This window comes from Heterodontus francisci, chromosome 4 (genome assembly GCF_036365525.1).
Source record: "Heterodontus francisci isolate sHetFra1 chromosome 4, sHetFra1.hap1, whole genome shotgun sequence".
Lineage (NCBI taxonomy): Eukaryota > Metazoa > Chordata > Chondrichthyes > Heterodontiformes > Heterodontidae > Heterodontus > Heterodontus francisci.
Genome location: NC_090374.1, coordinates 60,553,312 through 60,575,117, shown reverse-complemented (window position 1 = coordinate 60,575,117; position 21,806 = coordinate 60,553,312). Strand labels below are relative to the sequence as shown.

General features: G+C 43.8%; 1 protein-coding gene across 1 annotated transcript in view; it reads right to left on the bottom strand.

Moving 5' to 3' along the window:
• Positions 1-609: 609 nt before the first annotated feature.
• LOC137368793 (uncharacterized) overlaps positions 610-21,806 on the bottom strand; it is a 55,028-nt gene continuing 33,831 nt past the window's right edge. The window contains exon 7 of the mRNA XM_068028998.1: positions 610-672. The gene's annotated coding sequence lies outside the window, so the exon portion shown is untranslated. The remainder of the gene's footprint in view (positions 673-21,806) is intronic.

The window sequence follows — 21,806 nt, the reverse complement described above, 5'->3', positions numbered from 1 at the left end:
CAGTTATCACATCCTTTATAGTAGATTTTAGCATTTTCCCTACCACTGATGTTTAGGGATAGGCACCAACATGTTGCACCACGGATATTTGACAAAATTATTGACTCAGCTACGGACATGGGGGGGGGGGGGGGCGATTAATCTGTTAAAAAAGTATATATCCAATCTAATGCTATCAAAATACAGTCCAATTTAAAATACATTTCTCCCTATAAATAAAGTAGCAAAGCATACATATATCAATGGAGAGCAGCACAACTGTATTAGCTACCGAGCAAGCAAAATAGTATGCAATGCCAATGTGGATTACTTTTGCTGCTAGGTTATTTTAAAACACAAAGTTAAAGACTTGCAGCAGGGGTGTCCAACATTTTCGCGTGGGGGGCACATTACTATTTTTGTCTCACATATGGGGCTGGTGAGACAATTTTGGAAAGATAAAGGTGCTAAAAATATATTTTACTATTGATCAAAACCACAAAGGTGCATTTTTGTGAAGAAGCTTTAAACGAGGATAATAATTTATTGACTTACTTTCTGGTCACTATGTTGGACACTGATTTACTGAGACACCTGGCATTTTTTTGCTTGCACAAGTAGTCAATGTTTACCTGTACACTTGTAGCGATATGGAGTATTCTGGATAAATGTCCATTGTGATGGAAATCACACCTGCCAAAATGAGACATATTAATTTTGTCATATGGAGCATTTTTGTGAACTGTTACTGGACTTGAAATAACTTGTTTAAAAAGACCACAACAGTGGATGAAAACATGGCTACACATTTGCATTCTAAAAGACTGTTGCATGAAGTAGACAATGGGAGTACTCCCTGATTCAATTCACCAGATGGATTTTGTCAATAGTGATGATCAAGAGACACTGAGAGTCACTGAGCCAGCATTCAACCACCCCCCCCCCCCCCCCCACCCGACTGAGAGTGTCTGGTAAACTTGAAAGGATCCACAAATCTCACAGGTGAAGCTGCTCTAAACAAGGAGCTAGTCACATGATTAACCTGCTGGCCAACCTGGGTTTTTTTGAATTGTGCCTGGCACAGAACAGTTTTGGGAAGAGACTGTAACAGAACTTCAAGAAGAGAGCATCTCTCTCTCTCTCACACACACAAAGTTCCAGGGACCCATGGAAGTAACTTAAGCCTTAAGACAGAAAACCAGCAAAACAAGTTTGAAAGTTGCACTGGGCCCCAATGAGACCTGCAATACTTAACTTCAATTAAAGACTTTATATCCAATCCAAAACCAGTAACTGAACTCCAGCTATTACTTCAAACCTTTTCCCTTCTTTCTCCTCCTCTATCTCTATTTGTGTGTGTGTTTATCACGTATGCATGCTAGCATGGTCATGTTGCGTATTTTTAGTAGTTTTAACTGAATTAGAGTTTTAAGGTTAATAAACTTACACGTTTTTTGTTTAAATCTGAGAAAACCTGTCTGGTTGCTTCCTTTGCAATCACAATTAGAGAGCAATGAGCAAGGATTCACTGAGGGGAAGCTAACAACACGGTGTTTTAAAAAGTAAACCTTATTACAGCCAAACGAGGAAAAGGCTGAGAGGGGAGCCTTAAACCCCTGCCTCACCTGGTCATAATACCATTGTCAGGAGTGGAGTGATCTTGATCACTCTCTGTCCCACTTCTCTCTTTGTGTCTGTCTGTCTCCATCTCTCTGTGTCGCTGTCTCCCCCTCCCTCTCTGTGTCTCTCTCTGTGTTGTCCCCTCTTGCTCTCTACCCCTTCTCTCTCTCTCTCTCTCTGCCCCCTCTCTCTCTCTGTCCCCTCTCTTTTTGCCCCGCTCTCTCTATGCCCCCTCTCTCTTTGCCCCCTTGCTCTCTGCTCCTCTGGCTCTCTGCTCTCTCCCTCTCTGCCCCTCTCTCTCCATCTCTTCCCCTTCTCTCTACCCTCCTTTTCTCTCTCCCTCCTTCTCCCCCTCCCCTTCTTCTCCCTCCCTCCCTCCCCCCTCTCCCCTCCCTCTCTCTATGACAGTTGCAGAGAACAGGAACTCTCAGCTTTGTGATTGGTCTGCTTTTTTAAAAAATCGCTGCCATCAGTTTCATTTTCACAGCTGTCAGGTGCTGCGAGTGGGAAAAGTGGCTTCCAATTCAGACACGTTCGGGCTTTTCTGGCGAGCATTTTTAAAAAATCAGAACCTGCCAGAAAAGCCCGAACTTGTCCGAATTAGAAGCCGCACTTCCCGCTCCCAGCACCTAACAGCTGTGAAACTGAAACTGACGGCTGTGATTTTTTTAAAAAACAGACTGGTTGAAAGAAGAAGCCAACAGGAAATTTCTCACCCATGAAATTACCAGTCACGGACCTCCAAATCTTTTAGCACAGACACTGGTATCCGTGTACGGACATGTTGCTGACCCCTGCTGATATTAGGCTATCAGGTCTGTAGTTCCCCATTTTTTTATTAGAACATTACAACGCAGTACAGACCCTTCGGCCCTCGATGTTGCGCCGACCTGTGAAACCATCTGACCTACACTATTCCATTTTCATCCATATGTCTATCCAATGACCACTTAAATGCCCTTAAAGTTGGTGAGTCTACTACTGTTGCAGGCAGGGCGTTCCACGCCCCTACTACTCTCTGAATAAAGAAACTACCTCTAACATCTGTCCTATATCTATCACCCCTCAACTTAAGGCTATGTCCCCTCGTGTTTGCCATCACCATTCGAGGAAAAAGACTCTCACTGTCCACCCTATCTAACCCACTGATTATCTTATATGTCTCTATTAAGTCACCTCTCCTCCTCCTTCTCTCCAACGAAAACAACCTCAAGTCCCTCAGCCTTTCCTCGTAAGACCTTCCCTCCATACCAGGCAACATCCTAGTAAATCTCCTCTGCACCCTTTCCAAAGCTTCCACATCCTTCCTATAATGCGGTGACCAGAACTGCACGCAATACTCCAGGTGCGGTCTCACCAGAGTTTTGTACAGCTGCAGCATGACCTCGTGGCTCCGAAACTCGATCCCCCTACTAATAAAAGCTAACACACCATATGCCTTCTTAACAGCCCTATTAACCTGGGTAGCAACCTTCAGGGATTTATGTACCTGGACACCAAGATCTCTCTGTTCATCTATGCTACCAAGAATCTTCCCATTAGCCCAGTACTCTGCATTCCCGTTACTCCTTCCAAAGTGAATCACCTCACACTTTTCCGCATTAAACTCCATTTGCCATCTCTCAGCCCAGCTCTGCAGCCTATCTTTGTCCCTCTGTACCCTACAACATCCCTCGGCACTATCCACAACTCCACCGACCTTCGTGTCATTCGCAAATTTACTAACCCACCCTTCTACACCCTCTTCCAGGTCATTTATAAAAATGACAAACAGCAGTGGCCCCAAAACAGATCCTTGCGATACACCACCAGAAACTAAACTCCAGGATGAACATTTGCCATCAACCACCACCCTCTGTCTTCTTTCAGCTAGCCAATTTCTGATCCAAAGTTCTAAATCACCTTCAACCCCATACTTCCGTATTTTCTGCAATAGCCTACCATGGGGAACCTTATCAAATGCCTTACTGAAATCCATATACACCACATCCACTGCTTTACCCTCATCCACCTGTTTGGTCACCTTCTCGAAAAACTCAATAAGGTTTGTGAGGCACGACCTACCCTTCACAAAACCGTGCTGACTATCGCTAATGAACTTATTCTTTTCAAGATGATTATAAATCCTGTCTCTTATAACCTTTTCCAACATTTTACCCACAACCGAAGTAAGGCTCACAGGTCTATAATTACCAGGGCTGTCTCTACTCCCCTTCTTGAACAAGGGGACAACATTTGCTATCCTCCAGTCTTCCGGCACTATTCCTGTCGACAATGACGACATAACGATCAAGGACAAAGGCTCTGCAATCTCCTCCCTAGCTTCCCAGAGAATCCTAGGATAAATCCCATCTGGCCCAGGGGACTTATCTATTTTCACACTTTCCAAAATTGCTAACACCTCCTCCTTGTGAACCTCAATCCCATCTAGCCTAGTAGTCTGAATCTCAGTATTCTCCTCGACAACATTTTCTTTCTCCACTGTAAATACTGACGAAAAATATTCATTTAACGCTTCCCCTATCTCCTCTGATTCCACACACAACTTCCCACTACTATCCTTGATTGGCCCTAATCTAACTCTAGTCATTCTTTTATTCCTGATATACCTATAGAAAGCCTTAGGGTTTTCCCTGATCCTATCCGCCAATGACTTCTCGTGTCCTCTCCTCGCTCTTCTTAGCTCTCCCTTTAGATCCTTCCTGGCTAGCTTGTAACTCTCAAGCGCCCTAACTGAGCCTTCACGTCTCATCCTAACATAAGCCTTCTTCTTCCTCTTGACAAGTGCTTCAACTTCTTTAGTAAACCACGGCTCCCTCGCTCGACAACTTCCTCCCTGCCTCACAGGTACATACTTATCAAGGACATGCAGTAGCTGTTCCTTGAATAAGCTCCACATTTCGATTGTTCCCATCCCCTGCAGTTTCCTTCCCCATCCTACATCTTGCCTAATCGCATCATAATTTCCTTTCCCCCAGCTATAATTCTTGCCCTGCAGTATATACCTGTCCCTGCCCATCGCTAAGGTAAACCTAACCGAATTGTGATCACTATCACCAAAGTGCTCACCTACATCTAAATCTAACACCTGGCCGGGTTCATTACCCAGTACCAAATCCAATGTGGCATTGCCCCTGGTTGGCCTGTCTACATACTGTGTCAGAAAACCCTCCTGCACACACTGGACAAAAACTGACCCATCTAAAGTACTCAAACTATAGTATTTCCAGTCAATATTTGGAAAGTTAAAGTCCCCCATAGCAACTACCCTGTTACTCTCGCCCCTGTCGAGAATCATCGCTATCCTTTCCTCTACATCTCTGGAACTATTCGGAGGTCTATAGAAGACTCCCAACAGGGTGAACTCTCCTCTCCTGTTTCTAACCTCGGCCCATACTACCTCAGTAGACGAGTCCTCAAATGTCCTTTCTGTCGTTGTAATACTCTCCTTGATTAACAATGCCACACCCCCCCTCTTTTACCATCTTCTCTGTTCTTACTGAAACAGCTAAATCCCGGAACCTGCAACATCCATTCCTGCCCCTGCTCTACCCATGTCTCCAAAATGGCCACTACATCGAGATCCCAGGTACCAACCGATGCTGCAAGCTCACCCACCTTATTCCGGATGCTCCTGGCGTTGAAGTAGACTCACTTTAAACCAAGTTCTTGCTTGCCAGTGCCCTCTTGCGTCCTTGTAACCTTATCCCTGACCTCACTACTCTCAACATCCTGTACACTGGAACTACAATTTAGGTTCCCATTCCCCTGCTGAATTAGTTTAAACCCCCCCGAAGAGCACTAGCAAATCTCCCCCCCAGGATATTGGTACCCCTCTGGTTCAGGTGAAGACCATCCTGTTTGTAGAGGTCCCACCTACCCCAGAAAGAGCCCCAATTATCCAGGAAACCAAAACCCTCCCTCCTACACCACCCCTGCAGCCACGTGTTCAACTCCTCTCTCTCCCTATTCCTCGCTTCGCTATCACGTGGCACGGGCAACAACCCAGAGATAACAACTCTGTTTGTTCTCGCTCTAAGCTTCCACCCTAGCTCCCTGAATTTCTGTCTTAAATCCCCATCTCTCTTCCTACCAATGTCGTTGGTGCCTATGTGGACCACGACTTGGGGCTGCTCCCCCTCCCCCTTAAGGATCCCAAAAACACGATCCGAGACATCACGAACCCTGGCACCTGGGAGGCAACACACCAACCGTGAGTCTCTCTCGTTCCCACAGTTCCCTCTCTCTCCCCGCATTCTTAAATAGTGGGGTTACATTTGCTACCTTCCAATCTTCAGGAACTGCTTCAGAATCTATAGAATTGTGGGAGATGATCATCAAAGCATCCATTATCTCTACAGTCACCTCTTTCAACACTCTGGGATGTAAATCATCTGGTCCAGGGGATTTATTAACTTTCAGTCCCATTAATTTCTCTAATACTACTTTTTTATTAATACTAATTTCTTTCAGTTCCTCATTTTCACTAGTCCCTTGGTTCTTCTGTATTTCTGGACTTTTTTTTGTATCTTCCTCCGTGAAGACAGACACAAAGTTTTTGTTTAATTTCTCTGCCATTTCGTTTTTCCCCATTATAAATTCTCCTGTCTTTGCCTGTAATGGGACCACATATGTATTTCCTTTTTGCATACGTATAGAAGCTTTTACAGTACGTTTTTATGTTTCTTGCTAGTTTACTTTCATATTCTATTTTTTCTTTCTTTATCAGTTTCTTGGTCCTCCTTTGCTGAATTCTAAAATTCTCCCAATCCTCAGGCTTACTACTTTTCTTTTGACAACTTTATAAACCTCTTCCTTTGATCAAATACAATCTTTAACTTCTCTTGTTATCCTTGGTTGAATCACTTTTTCTGCTGTGTTTTTGTGACTCAAAGGAATGCAAATTTGTTGTAAACCATGTATTAATTCTTCAAATGCTAGCCATTGCCTGTCTACTATTATACCTTTTAATGTAGTTTCTCAATCTACCAGAGCCAACTTGCCCCTCATACCTTCGTAATTTCCTTTGTTTAGATTTATGACCCTAGTTTTGGATTGAACTACATCACTTTCAAACTTAAAGTAAAATTCTATTTTATTATGGTCAGTCCTCCCTAAAGGGTCCTTTACAACAAGATTATTAAGTAGCCCTTTCTCATTGCGCAATACCAGATCTAAAATAGTTCATTCTCTAGTTGGTTGCGCAACATACTGTTCCAGAAAACCATCTTGAATAAATTGCAGGAATTTGACCTCCATAACATTAGTGCTCATTAGGTTTACTCAGTCTATATGTAGATAGAAGCCCCCCATGATTACTCTATTATCCTTGTTCCATGCAGCTCTAATTTCCTGATTTATGCCATGCTCTACTTTACCACTGGTTTGGTGGCCTGTAAACAACTCCTACCAATGCTGCCCCTTGCTGTTTCTTCGCTCTACCCAAACTGATTCTACATCTTGCTCTTCCTCATCCTTTATTAACAGCACTACTCTACCTCTTTATCCTTTTTTCCTATTTCTCCTAAATGTCCAATACCTTTCAACATTCAGTTCCCAGCCTTGGTCACCCTGCAGCCATGTCTCTATAAAGACAATTAGATTATTTCTGTCTACTTCTATTTGTGCCGGGTCATTTTCAAGTTTTTTTTTAGAACATTACAGCGCAGTACAGGCCCTTCGGCCCTCAATGTTGCGCCGACCTGTGAAATCATCTGACCTACACTATTCCATTTTCATCCATATGTCTATCCAATGACCACTTAAATGCCCTTAAAGTTGGTGAGTCTACTACTGTTGCAGGCAGGGCGTTCCACGCCCCTACTACTCTCTGAGTAAAGAAACTACCTCTAACATCTGTCCTATATCTATCACCCCTCAACTTAAAGCTATGTCCCCTCGTGCTTGCCATCACCATCTGAGGAAAAAGACTCTCACTATCCACCCTATCTAACCCTCTGATTATCTTATATGTCTCTATTAAGTCACCTCTCCTCCTCCTTCTCTCCAACGAAAACAACCTCAAGTCCCTCAGCCTTTCCTCATAAGACCTTCCCTCCATACCAGGCAACATCCTAGTAAATCTCCTCTGCATCCTTTCCAAAGCTTCCACATCCTTCCTATAATGCGACCAGAACTGCACGCAATACTCCAGGTGCGGTCTCACCAGAGTTTTGTACAGCTGCAGCATGACCTCGTGGCTCCGAAACTCGATCCCCCTACTAATAAAAGCTAACACACCATATGCCTTCTTAACAGCCCTATTAAGTTGGCAAGCTGTAACTAGTGAGTTGCCACAGGGATCAGTCCTGGGGCCTCAATTATTTACAATCTGCATAAATGACTTGGACGAATGGCCCAAATGCTTGGTTGCTAAATTTGCTGATGACACAGTGATAGGTAGGAGAATAAGTTGTGAGGAGGTTACAAGGAGTCTGCAAAGGGTTAAGTGAGTGGGCAAAAATTTGGCCGATGGAGTATAATGTGGGAAAATGTGAATTTGTCCACTTTGGTAGGAAGAATAGAAAAGCAGTATATTATTTAAATGGAAAGAAATTGCAGAACTCTGTTGTGCAGAGGGATCTTGGTGTCCTGGTACAGAATCACAAAACGTTAGCATGTAGGTACAGCATATAATTAGGAAGGAAAATGGAATGTTGGCCTTTATTGTAAAGGGGATGGAGTATAAAAGTAAGGAAGTCGTGCTACAACTGTACAGGGTGTTGGAGAGATCACATCTAGAGTACTGCGTACAGTTTTGTGCTCCTTATTTAAGGAAGGATATACTTGTATTGGAAGTTGTTCAGAGAAGATTCACTAGGCTAATTCCTGAGATGATGGTGTTGTCTTACGAAGAAAGGTTGAGCAGGTTGGATCTATACTCACTGGAGTTTAGAAGAATGAGAGGTGTTCTTATTGAACATGAGATTCTGAGGGGGCTTGGCAGGGGAGATGCTGAGACAATGTTTTCCCTTGTTGGGAATCTAGAACTAGAATCTAGGGGGTACAGTTTCAAAATATGGGGTCTCTCATTTAAAATGGAGATGAGAGGAATTTCTTCTCTCAGAGAGTCATTAATCTTTTGAATTCTCTACCCCAGAAAGCAGTGGTGGCTGGGTCATTGAATATATTCAAGACTGAGTTAGACAGATTTTTTATCTACAAGTGAGAAAAGGGTTATTGGGACAGGCAGAAAAGTGGAATCAAGGCCACAATCAGATCAGCCATGATCTTATTGAATGGCAAAGCAGACTTGAGGGGACGAATGGCCTACTCCTGTTCTACTTCTTATGTTATGTTCTTATGTTAAGTATTTTTGATGTGTAGTCACTGTTGTATCTGTCACATAGGTCAAGATTTATCCCTGATGTTTTCACATTGGGGCAGGTTTTCCTGTTCCTGGATGGAAAAATGGCTTGCAATCCCTCCCCATCTGATTTTTCTCTGTGCCCTATGCCCAGGTGATCACATACACTCAGGAAAATCCACCCTGTAATCCTTTACATTCTTATATCTTGATTTTAGCCCAGACTAGTGGGATGACAATCTCCCTTACTCTCTTTCAATTCTAAGGCTTCCTTGTTAAATAAGTTTTGACAGTCTCAGTGAGATCACTGCATGACATCCTGGACACAACTGCCAAAATTAGGCACAAATTTACCCTAAATAGGCAACCTCACTGGCAGTCCATAAGAATAGGCAGCTGGTACGAACATATGAATTAGGAGCAGGAATAGGCCACTTGGCCTCGAGTCTGCTTCGCCATTCAACAACGTTATGGCTGATATGATTGTAACCTCAACTCCACAATCCCACCTACCCCGATAACCTTTCACCCCTTTGCTTATCAAGAATCTATCTACCTCTGCCTTAAAAATATTCAAAGACTCTGCTTTCACTGCCTTTTGAGAGAGTTCCAAAGACTCAAAACCCTTTGAGAGAAAAACATTTCCTCTTATCTCTGTCTTCAATGGGCGACCCTTTATTTTTAAACAGTGACCCCTAGTTCTAGATTCTCCCGCAAGAGGAAACATCCTTTCAATATCCTACATACAGGCTGGGATTCTACAAAGCTGCTGTTGTCAGGTTCTGTAATGGGGGTGGGGGTGCTGGAAGATTTGCGGGCCCAACTGGCATTTTATTGTGGGTCGCTGTGAGGGAGATCGCAGCGGCATGGCGGTGCATGGCCCTATTTTTCACCCACTGCCGCTCCCCACAGCGGCTGCATAAAATCCAGCCACCAGTGTGGTAAGTAAATACATCGATGCTGTAGTTATGGCCTTCTAAATTTGGGGTTAAAAAATATTTGTATGGAAGAGTAGAGGGAGCTTTATATCTGACAGTATCTTACCTGGTCTGGGAGCGCTTACCACTGAACTTTTGCGATGGAGGCGTGAAACAGAAGTCGGGACTGCTTCTGGGTCCTGAACACGCCTCCGGGAGGAAGTAGATGAAAATCAAGATTTCCATGGGGGTAACCCCTTAATTGGATTGCAGTCAGATTTGGCGGCCAATTAGAGGCCACGGGGGCAGGAACGGAGGTGGGCCAGTTGAACTGTGGGCTAGATTTAAATCTCCATGACAGGGTGTAAGCAGGAGACCTTCTATGAGGATTCGATTGAACTGAAGTGTTAAAGGATGGCATTGGAAAGCTGGAGGCCTGGCACTTGGGGCAGGGCAGCCCAACCACCCCACTCTGGTTCTCGGGCAGTGACCTGGAGGTGATGCTTTAGGCCGTGACGAGGGGAGGGAGGTCACCTTCCCAGAGGGTGGCGGGAGGAGGCCACCCACTGAAACTAAACAGGCCTGAATTGAGGTAACTGCCATCATCAGCAGAAGAAGTATTAATGGAAGAACGTGGATCCGGTGTCATAAGAGCTTCAACAACCTGATATGCTCTGGCAAGGTGAGTGCTACTCCCAGCCCTCAGGACAGGTTTCAAGGCTCGCACCCTCCAGCAGACACAACACCTGAGGTTCTTCAGGGTGCATGCTGAGGAATGTGTGCCCATGCTGCTTAATGACCCCTCAGAATGGTTCAGAGCCATAGTGCTGAGGACTTGTCACCACTGATACATACAGCTACTAATGGCTAGGAGCAGATGCCATTGGCCTTGGAGAACAGCAGGGCCTTATCTTGCTCTCTTTTATTGTTGCAGGAGAAATGGGCTCATAATACACAGGAAAGGGTGGTGATGGGCTCGAGGGTTTCGTAAGATGAAAGGATAAGGCCAATGGAGGAGAAAGCAATGGAGATAGCCAAGATTCCAGACACAGAGGAAGTCGGCCCTGGCAACATGGGAACTCATTATGATTACAGTAGGTGAAGCGCTCATTAGAGGAGTGCAGTGTACGCCACACCATCCGGTAGCATGCCGAGCACTGAGTTACATTGAGAAGCCTCAGCACTGCAGAGGCTTCTGCTCTCCTAAGTTGGTTCTCATGGTCTCATGCCTCCCACAGGTGCAGGCATCCACCCAAGGATGCCCACTTTCCTGCCCTCCTGATGCCCGGGGCACTACCGTTCCTGTGGAGGGTGTTCATCTACATTGCCACAGGGCCCAAAATATGGGAGTCATGCCCTGATTGCCAGCTTCTGCCTTCCGTATTGTCAGCTGGTTGCCCATTTGTCATTGGCAGTCTTCTGCTTGCTCTTCTACCCTCGTGACTACCGCCTGCACCGCTCAACTGATCACTGCCCACTCTCCTCACCTATGCACTGTCAAGGGCACTTGTCTCCCAATGGCTGAGCCCCACTCTGTGCCGTTGAAATGTTTATGCCGTTGGGGTGGCCATGACTGGCTTCCCACTCTATACGCATCTCCTTTCACCTGGTCTGTCCAAGACATCACATGCAGCCCATGAGCTCCCATGAAACTCTCAACACTCCTGTTAATGAGCTCTTAAGGAGCTCTGAAAGTACTTTAATTGGCCTTAATTGAGGATCAGATGTGATCATGAACATTGCCGGCTCTGGGAATGTTGTTACAAAACCAGCATGCCAGCTGGCACCAGTATTTTCGGGCCCTGTCCACCTCCGTTCCTGCCCTCGGCGCAGGGCCCGAAATTTCAACCCTGAGTGACAAAAATAGAAATAGTCTTTACTGCTCAGTGCTGACATTTCTCTCTTGGATGTATCTTCTTTGGCCTCCTTATTTCGAGAGACAATGGATAAGCGCCTGGAGGTGGTCAGTGGTTTGTGAAGCAGCGCCTGGAGTGGCTATAAAGGCCAATTCTAGAGTGACAGGCTCTTCCACAGGTGCTGCAGAGAAATTTGTTTGTCGGGGCTGTTACACAGTTGGCTCTCCCCTTGCGCCTCTGTCTTTTTTCCTGCCAACTACTAAGTCTCTTCGACTCGCCACACTTTAGCCCCGCCTTTATGGCTGCCCGCCAGCTCTGGCGGACGCTGGCAACTGACTCCCATGACTTGTGATCAATGTCACAGGATTTCATGTCGCGTTTGCAGACGTCTTTAAAGCGGAGACATGGACGGCCGATGGGTCTGATACCAGTGGCGAGCTCGCTGTACAATGTGTCTTTGGGGATCCTGCCATCTTCTATGCGGCTCACATGGCCAAGCCATCTCAAGCGCCGCTGACTCAGTAGTGTGTATAAGCTGGGGATGTTGGCCGCCTCGAGGACTTCTGTGTTGGAGGTACGGTCCTGCCACCTGATGCCAATTATTCTCCGGAGGCAGCGAAGATGGAATGAATTGAGACGTCGCTCTTGGCTGACATACATTGTCCAGGCCTCGCTGCCATAGAGCAAGGTACTGAGGACACAGGCCTGATACACTCGGACTTTTGTGTTCCGTGTCAGTGAGCCATTTTCCCACACTCTCTTGGCCAGTCTGGACATAGCAGTGGAAGCCTTTCCCATGCGCTTGTTGATTTCTGCATCTAGAGACAGGTTTCTGGTGATAGTTGAGCCTAGGTAGGTTAACTCTTGAACCACTTCCAGAGCGTGGTCGCCAATATTGATGGATGGAGCATTTCTGACGTCATGTCCCATGATGTTCGTTTTCTTGAGGCTGATGGTTAGGCCAAATTCATTGCAGGCAGCTGCAAACCTGTCGATGAGACTCTGCAGGCACTCTTCAGTGTGAGATGTTAAAGCAGCATCGTCAGCAAAGAGGAGTTCCCTGATGAGGACTTTCCATACTTTGGACTTCGCTCTTGGATGTATACAAACACTATAATATGTGTTCCACCTCTGGATGTCATACTACATTGATTTCAAGGAACTGGAATGGATGCAGCAGCGAGCAGGAGCAGGATTTCTGCATGATTTTTCTTGATTATGCCTCTGTGAAGCGTTTTAGGATGTTTTTCTGCATTAAAGATGCTATATAAATATAAGTTGTGCTGTTGCTGCATTGTAGTAAAGTTGTGGACCTCAGACAGGCTGGTCCATAGGATGAAGTTATACTGCTACTTCTCAATAAATTTGAGGTGGTTTGGGAATGGAAATAGAAAGATTTATGGCATAGAAGGATGCCATTTAGCCCATTGCATCCATGCCGACCGAAAAAGAGCTATCCAGACTAATCGAACCGTTCAGCTCTTGGTTTGTAGCCCTTTAGGTTAGGGCATCTCAAGTGCATGTCCAAGTGCTTTTGAAATGTGCTGAGGGTTTCTGCCTTTATCACCCTTTCATGCAGTGGATTCCAGATGCCCACCACCCTCTGGGTGAAAGAATTTCTCCTCAACTCTCCCCCACTCCTTCCAGCAATTACTTTAAAGATATTCCCCTGGTTAATGACCTTTCTGTTAATGGTCCTTCCTATCCACATTGATGCAAATGTAATAGTATAACTCAGGAGACAACCAAATGCACGAAAGTTTTGAGACATCAGGGGCTGGATTTTCATCCTGGGATTGGGAACCCAATGCCCTGAGCATTTCAGAATCCTGATCCTGGATTTCAGCAGCATGGGTTGCTGCTGCTTTGCCGTGGAGTGTAGGCAGCTCACGAAAGGGCCAGAACGGCGACAAGGATGGACGTTGGCAATGGAGGCCAAGTGAAGGTACAGTGCTTGACCCGATGCTAGTTGACCTCTCAAATTTATTTCCATCAGACTCTCTCATAAAGTTTATTTTTCCGCACGGTGACCCCGACAGCGGTGCACAAACTTGCACCAGACTAGATCGGGATCGCCAAAATCAGAATTGAAAATTGCCTTCCAGAACACCCCGGCCGTTAACAAGCTCCTAAAAGAGCTTAATGAGCCCTTATTTGGAGGTGAGTGGCTTCCCCATTCCTTAAACCCCAGAGGTCTCTCCAATTTTTCTGAAAACATCAATCGGCTCAGCTTTTACTGTACCCTTTGACAGTTTATTCTATAAATCAAGAGCTACAAATGAGACACTCTTCCAGATGGTTCTGATCGAATGTTAAGATCCCATGGCACTATCTGAAGAAGAGTAGTTTTCTCAAACCAACATCCCTCCTTCAATTAACACTATCAAAAACAGATCAACTGGTTATTCATCTCGCTGATGTTTGTGGGATTTGCCGTATGAAATATGCGTTTACCCTCATAACAACAGTAACTACACTGCATAATTTATGTAGGGCATGATGCTCTGTAGCAGCATGACTGAATGGGACAGACTCGATCGATCAGCTGGTGTTTTACTGTCTGTCTTTTTGTATATTCTTATGACATGATAAGATTATATTCAAAAATAATTTCATTCTTGTTTAATTATCACGTCACTTGCATTTTCCTAAGTTTGAAATTATATCTTCATCTAACTTTATAGCTTCACTTTAAAGCATTCACGAGTTGCACATTACCTAGTACCCTTTACTCTTTAAAAAACCTGGATTGCATCTCCTTTTATTTTTCAGTGTTTTTTTGAGAAAGATTAATTACAGTGCACTTACTCTGTCTTCATATTGTCCATATAATTGTCTCCATTTAACATCAACATAAATCAACTGCAAATCACAAGATTACAGAATATGGAATATGTAATCAATGTCCCTCTGCTCATACTGAAGATATGTCATTTAACTGTCTCAAGTAATCAGAGAAGTTTGGAGACAACCCATACAAGCCTTCTGGGCCTTTAAATGTTAAACAGAGCTTTTTTTACGAAGGAACACCTCATTATCCCTGATGTCTCATGTCCCACAACAAATTGCGTGATTTGACCTACCTATCAATAAATGCTATTGGAGATTTGGCAGCATTCTGAGCTTTCGGTCAGAAGCCACAAATTACAAACAGAGAAAAGAACAATTCTCATACTTAAATTCAGTACAGATCCCAGAGCTCTGAAGTTCACTGAGTACTGGTGCCAGCCTCTGTTGCAGCATCTTTTCTGGCAACTAACTGGAGGCCTTTGCAATAAATTTCCAATTGAAACAAAACCTGAAGCCATCTTTGATTTTATACATTAATTTGAAACTGCTTGTCTCTCTTTAAGATTCTACCTGTCTTTCTAAAATATCTATTCTTTTTACTTTAATTTTGTGTTCTGATGATGACTATTTTGCTTTTGATGGGAGGATTATTGGAATCTAGAGCCTGAGAAAGGGAACATTGACCACATTTTATACTTATGGTCAATTTATACTGGCATTACCTCCAGGCGTAGAAAAACTATTGGGGTATAAATGATATAACATGCTTGAATATTCTAGAAAAAGGTTTTCAGTTGCTACCTCTGGGTCAAACTTTTTGTCGAAAAAACATGACCAGCATTTGTCAGTGACATACAGAATTCTTTTTAATTACAGAACAGGGGAAATCTGCAAATGTGCAAATTTGGTGCATGCTTTCAGTGGCACTGCCTTAAAGAAGCCATTCTAGGATAATGTATCCAGAATGGATGAACCCACCTAGATGCTACCTATCATTTCTGCAAGTGCTGGTGTGCCTACATGGGGGATGGTTTGGCCATGGTTAGAATATTTGGGTAGAAATTTCAGTAGGGGAATGGTACAAGTGGAAATGCAACTGAATGAAGCTTAACCTGCCACTTTGGACATCCTGATCCCACCCCAATTCCCAATAAAAAGGTAATAAACATATTAAGGGCAGGTACCTGCACCAATAGTGGAGCAGCAAGACAACCCTCCTAGTTTAATCGGTAAGATCTCAGAGTAGTACCCTGATGCTCCAGGAAGGGGCAGTCTACAATACTGGTTGGGCTGAAGATGGCAGATATGTTTTCTTCCTCCTCTTCTGCTAGACTGTCAGGCTCAAAATTATGTGGAAATTGAAGCAACTACAATTTATGACTATTTGATTCCAGTTTGGTGGAGCCCACTTGCTGTCCAGAAAGGCAGAAATAGCTGCTTCATAGACAGAGGCATTGCTGAGCCCATTGAAGTCATAGCTGCCAGTATTCCTGAGGGTAGCTGCAGGATTTGCCATGGCTTTGTGGAACTATATCGCCGTTCCTTCACTGTTGCGGGGTCAAAAACCTGGAACTCCCTTCCTAACAGCACTGTGGGTGTACCTACACCACATGGACTGCCGCGGTTCAAGAAGACAGTTCACCACCACTTTCTCAAGGGCAATCAATATTGGGCAACAAATGCTGGCTTTGCCAGTGACACTCACATCGCATAAAAGAATAAAAAAAAGAAAAATGGGTAGAAACCCCATAGTAATATAAAAGCAAAGTACTGCAGATGCTGGAAATCTGAAATAAAAACAAGAAATGCTGGAAATACTCAGCAGGTCTGGCAGCATCTGTGGAGAGAGAAGCAGAGTTAACGTTTCAGGTCAGTGACGAGAAACCCCATAGTTCTGGGTTCCAATCTATTTGGTGCCAACCACGTCTATTACACCAGAATTTTGCCTCAAGGAGGAATGGAATTCCCGAGTTTTTGCTGGCTTGCTTTAGGAAAGATGTCAAGGCCATGAAGGTGTTGCAGAAGAGAGTCACTAAGATGGAATGGAAAATCATGACTCAAATTGTATGCAATTTTTGAATGGAAATAAGAACCAGAGAGACGTCAAAAGAACTGCTATCACCCATTTCACACTACTCCACAAAGTCAAAGTTAGCCGAACAAATGAACAATACAAATATCATTAATTGTCAAATTCAGGCCAAGCTCATATTTAAGACCTTTACCTTTATTGTTTAGGAAATGTATGATAAACAATGAAACATAATGAAACATTATTATTTATTGCATTCAATTTCCTGCTTTACAACTTACATAATGCAATATATTATAGTATTTTAATTCTTGGTCATATAAGTAATTTAAGAAGTTTGAACATCTGCCTTCTAATTACAAACTGAATGCATGTGCATGTAAACTTTTATTGTTGGCACTTATCAGAATGACATCAAGTGCTGTTATAGCCAGTGTAAAGAAAAATTGCTTTGTTTAATATTGGCTAATGTTGAAAAAGCTTTTATTGTAGGAGATGATTTCTTGTCATTTATAGATTTTTCAGTTTTGACAATTATATGAGTTACTTTTGAAGCAAATAATAGGTTCTTTGACCCTTTCCCAAAATCAAGCCAAATTGAACCTTTTCCATGTCAAATTTTAAAATAATTTACCCTCACTTTTTCCACTGTATTCTGCAGTGTAATATGTAATATAAGTGGAACAGTTTTCGGCTGCACTTTCAACACTCCCTCATGTAAAATAAATACATTTCAGCAATAAACCACAGTACCCTGAGAATTAAGAAAAGAATTGGCCCTGAGAAATTATGTAAATTCTGAGGCAAAACTGATTTTGTTTTCTCAGTGCAGTATGAACAGGGAACAAATCTAAATCCCAAGAATTTACTCCTCTTGAGGATTGATTAATGGACAGAAAACAGAAAATAAATGGGTCATTTTTGGGTTGGCAGGCTGTAACTAGTGGGGTACTGCAAAGATCAGTTCTTGGCTTCAGCTATTTACAATATGTTATGATTGACTTAGATGAGGGAACCGAGCATAATGTATCCAAGTTTGCTGACAATACAAAGCTAGTCAGAAAAGTAAGCAGTGAGGAAGATGCAAAGAGGCTACAAAGGGATATGGACAGGTTAAGTGAGTGGGCAAGAAATAATGTGGAGAAGTGTGAAGTTATCCACACTGGTAGGAAAAATAGAAAAGCAAAACCATTTTTAAATGCTAAGATACTGGGGAATGTTGGTATTCAGAGGGACCTCGTCCACGAATCACAGAATGTTAACGTGCAGGTACAGTAAGCAATTAGGAAAGCAAATGGTGTATTAGCCTTTGTTATAAAGGGATTGGAGTATAAGAGTAAAGAAGTCTTGTTGCAGGTATATAGGGCCTGGTGAGACCACACATGTACAGTTTTGGTCTCCTTACCTAAGGAAGGAGTGCAACAAAGGTTCACTAGACTGATTCTTGGGATGAGAGAATTATCTAGTAAGTAGAGATTGAATAGATTAGGCCTGTATTCCCCAGTGTTTAGAACATTGAGAGGTGATCTCATTGAAACACATAATATTGTTAAGGGCCTTGATAGGGTTGATGCTGGAAGTGTTTCCCCTGGCTGGGGAATCTAGAGCTGGGGGGTCACTATATCAGAATTAGAGGTTGGCCATTTTTGACTGAGATGAGGTGAAATTTCTTCACTCAAATGGTGAAGTCTTTGGAATTTTCTACTCCAGAGTGCTATCGATGATCAACTGTTAAGTATATTTAAGACAGAGAATGATACATTTTTGGATACCAAGGGAATCAAGGGATATGGGGATGGTGCAGAATGGTGGAGTTGAGGTAGAAGATCAGCCATGATATTAAATGGTGCAGCAAGCTCGAATGGCCACTGGTCTCCTCCAGCTCCTATTTCCTATGTTCTTATATTCTTAGTTGCAAGTGTGGTGGAACCAGCTTCCATAATAACTTTTAAAGGGCCATTAGAAATGTATCACAAGAAGACTAATTTGCAGAGTTATGGGGAAAAAACTGGGGAATGGGACTAATTGAATGGCTCTTTGAATGAGCTGGCATAGGGACAACCTGCTGACTAACCTCTTTCTGTGCTGTAGGATTCTATGAGCAGAATGTTTCTGGCCCCATGGAGGTGGGTTTGGAGTTGGGGGGGGGGGTGGGGGGGGCTGCCAGGAGCAAAATTTGAAACATGCGTGTCAGGTCGGCAGTGGCTAATCACCCGGCAGTGGCGGGTAACCAATTAGGCCAATTAAGAGGCCAATTGGAGGCATGTTGCTGACACCGCCGGGATCTTCCTGGGTTTGGACTGTCCCTCTACTGAGTCGGGAGGCCACCAGCAGCTTGGTGGCAGCCTCCCTGCGGCAGGCAGGAGGGCCACTGAGGCCTCCTGTCACTGGCCTCATGAATCTGCCGCAAAAGTGCAAAGGCTACAGCCTTATTTAGCCTTATTCGACTAAAGTTAAATAGCAACAATGTCAAGGTAAACACTTTCATTACTACAAAGAAGCTAGGTATTTCTTCTAAAGTTTGCAGTCCCTACTTGCTCCGAAGCAGAGCTTTGTGAACAACGATTAGGCCAGGCAACCTTTAACTCATAACCTGCGGAGGGGTCTCCCCTTCATGCTGATGGTCCTACAAGCTGTGGGCCTTCCGTTTCTTCAAATACTAATCAGACTGTCGAGGGTGCGTCCATTTTGAGGTGCCCTCGTGAGCCTTCTCTGCCGCTGATGTCCGACAAGTGCTATAGGCCTTCCTATTGGGCCTCCCACTTCGGGAACCGCCACCCCCCCCTCCCACCTCCCTTAATTGGACGGCGAACGCAGAGGTGGCCTGTTAATTGGCCAACCTGTGGAAGATTCCAACTGTCAGCGCACCTCTGACCTACGTGGGATCGGGACCCTGAAATGATCTTGATGCCTGAAATTTTGCAAAGAGTGAAAGATTCCACCCTATGATTCTATGACAAATTGAATGAGGGTAGCTAGAGGTTGAAACATAAAATTAAGTTATTAATTTACTTACTTGGGCAAATTAGGCAGCATATCAAAGAATGGCAAATGGAATTTAGTGGGGAGAAATTTGAGGATCCAGTCCGTACAATGAAGGGGGTTCCATTGACAATGGCAGCAATGGAAATGGAATTGGAATGATTGTTGATCACGTACTAAGACTATCCAGTTAATGTGAAGCTTTCGATAACAAAGCACATTGAGCCCTCAGAGGTTTCTCAAGAGCATTTTATTTCAAATCTAAACAGATGATTCATTGGCGAGGCCACATTTGGAAAAGTCACTGGGAAAGTCCGCAGGCATATTCCTAATCGACCACTTAAACTTTGGCAGAAATCCATGTTTACTCGGTACCTGTTTTTTCCCATCCAGCAACATTGTATCTTTGCCAACTTTAAATTCAGCTGAGCCACCTGCTGCTGGCAATCAAGGGCCTCATTTAAATTCAAAAGTTGTGGCCTGTAACGCCATTGGAGCCATGACATGATTTTCAGAATGTCTGAGGGGGAGGCTGACTCGATGTAAAACCACCAAAGAACCTGGCAGGAAGCTCAGGCTGGCTAAAAGAGCCCAAGGTGAGCTTAAAAAAATAACCTTTTTGTGAAATCCTTGTGAGCTCCGCCCTTCATCCACAAGGAGTCCTTGGGCTCCCGCAGCCCGGCCTTGCCTCTCCCTCTTAGCACTGGCATCGGGTGCCAATAGCCTTGTCTAAAGCCAATTTAATGCCAAGGACATTTCCCTTGGGTCCTCGGTGTCCGAAGGCCCTCAACCTGATTTCCTGCTCCAACCTATTGGCCCCAGTCCTACGGTTTCAGTAACAGCAACTTGCATTTATATAGCTCTGATGAAAGGTCATAGACTGAAATGTTAACTCTGTTTCTCTCTCCAAAGATGCTGCCCGACTTGCTGAATATTTCCACCAATTTCTGGCAGAGGGGCTTAGTGAGGGAATTCCAGAGTTTATGGCCTAGGCAGCTGACGGCATAGGCTGCCACTGGTGGAGCGATTCCCATCAGAGACACACAAGCAGTCAGAATCGGAGGATCGCAGAAATATTAGATTATTTAAATGAGGCCTGTGAGTTAAAACAGCCCGGGCCTTATGCTAAGATCTCTGTGAGGGTTTCCCTCCCACCTACACCCCTGCTTGTCTTGAATGCATCCTCCCCAGTTAAATTGAAGTCTAAGTGACTCGAAAGCATTTGTGCAAGTCGAGAAATTTGTAGGACTTTTACCCAGAGAGTTTGATGTGTGGAAATAATCTTCCTACAAATTTGTACCAATTCAATTAACTCTTTTTAAAAATGATTATTGGGTTCTAAGTGGGATTTTGGTTAATAAGGATAAATTTAACCAGAGAATATTAATGGCTTATGAAACATTAACAGGCATGTTTTTCAGGACATGGTAATATTATCTGGAGGAAGTTCACGGTTTTAAGCTTTTTGGGAGCTTTAACTGTGCTTGATTATCTCCCTCTGGAAGTATAAGTAAGTTAAGAGGCCAAGGCAATGCAAATAGTTCATGGTCCCTGGAAGTAATGTGTTTCATGAACCAAGTAACCTTTCACCATTCTATATATTTGCTTTCACAACCGTACAAGAAGAAAACGTTTCCATCATTGTCCTCTTCAATCCCGCCACTCATGGTACAGAACCTCCTAATTTGATCATTTAAATACAATCCATTCAAAACACAGCAGTCATAATTAATGTCAAAATGAGCTTGATTCTCCTCCTGTTATTAAGTCAGTGATGGGTTGGATTTTCAGTGATACTTCAACACTGATTCACTGGACTTTCCACCCAGTGCCGTCATTAGCAATGCAGGTAGGTTGGGAAAGGTAATAATGTTTCTCATTGGATTACCACTGGGAGGGATGGAAATTGAGTCTTGTTGCAACTTTCAAAAGACTGCAGCTAGTTAAGTGCAGTGCAAGACATATGAGCAAGCAGTAGGAAGGGGTTCCATTCTCAGATACATTTGCAGAGTTGTTGCTGCCTAAAATCAGGGCAAGAACGATCAATTGAGGGCAGGAATTCCATAAGAAGGTGCTTCAAGCCATTGAAGCAGTGATTGCAACTTTCACCACCCCAAAAATTGCCACAAAGAACAAGAAGTTTATTCATCTTACAAGGATAGTCAAGACTAAGTGGGGAAGACTATGGTTGATGGAGTTCAATGTAAAGCCATCTACTTTGGATCCATGATAGACAAATTGGAATATTTCCTGAATGCTGATCGACTGTGAGCTGTGCAGGTGCAAAGCAACTTGAGTGTTCATGTATGCACATCACTGAAAGC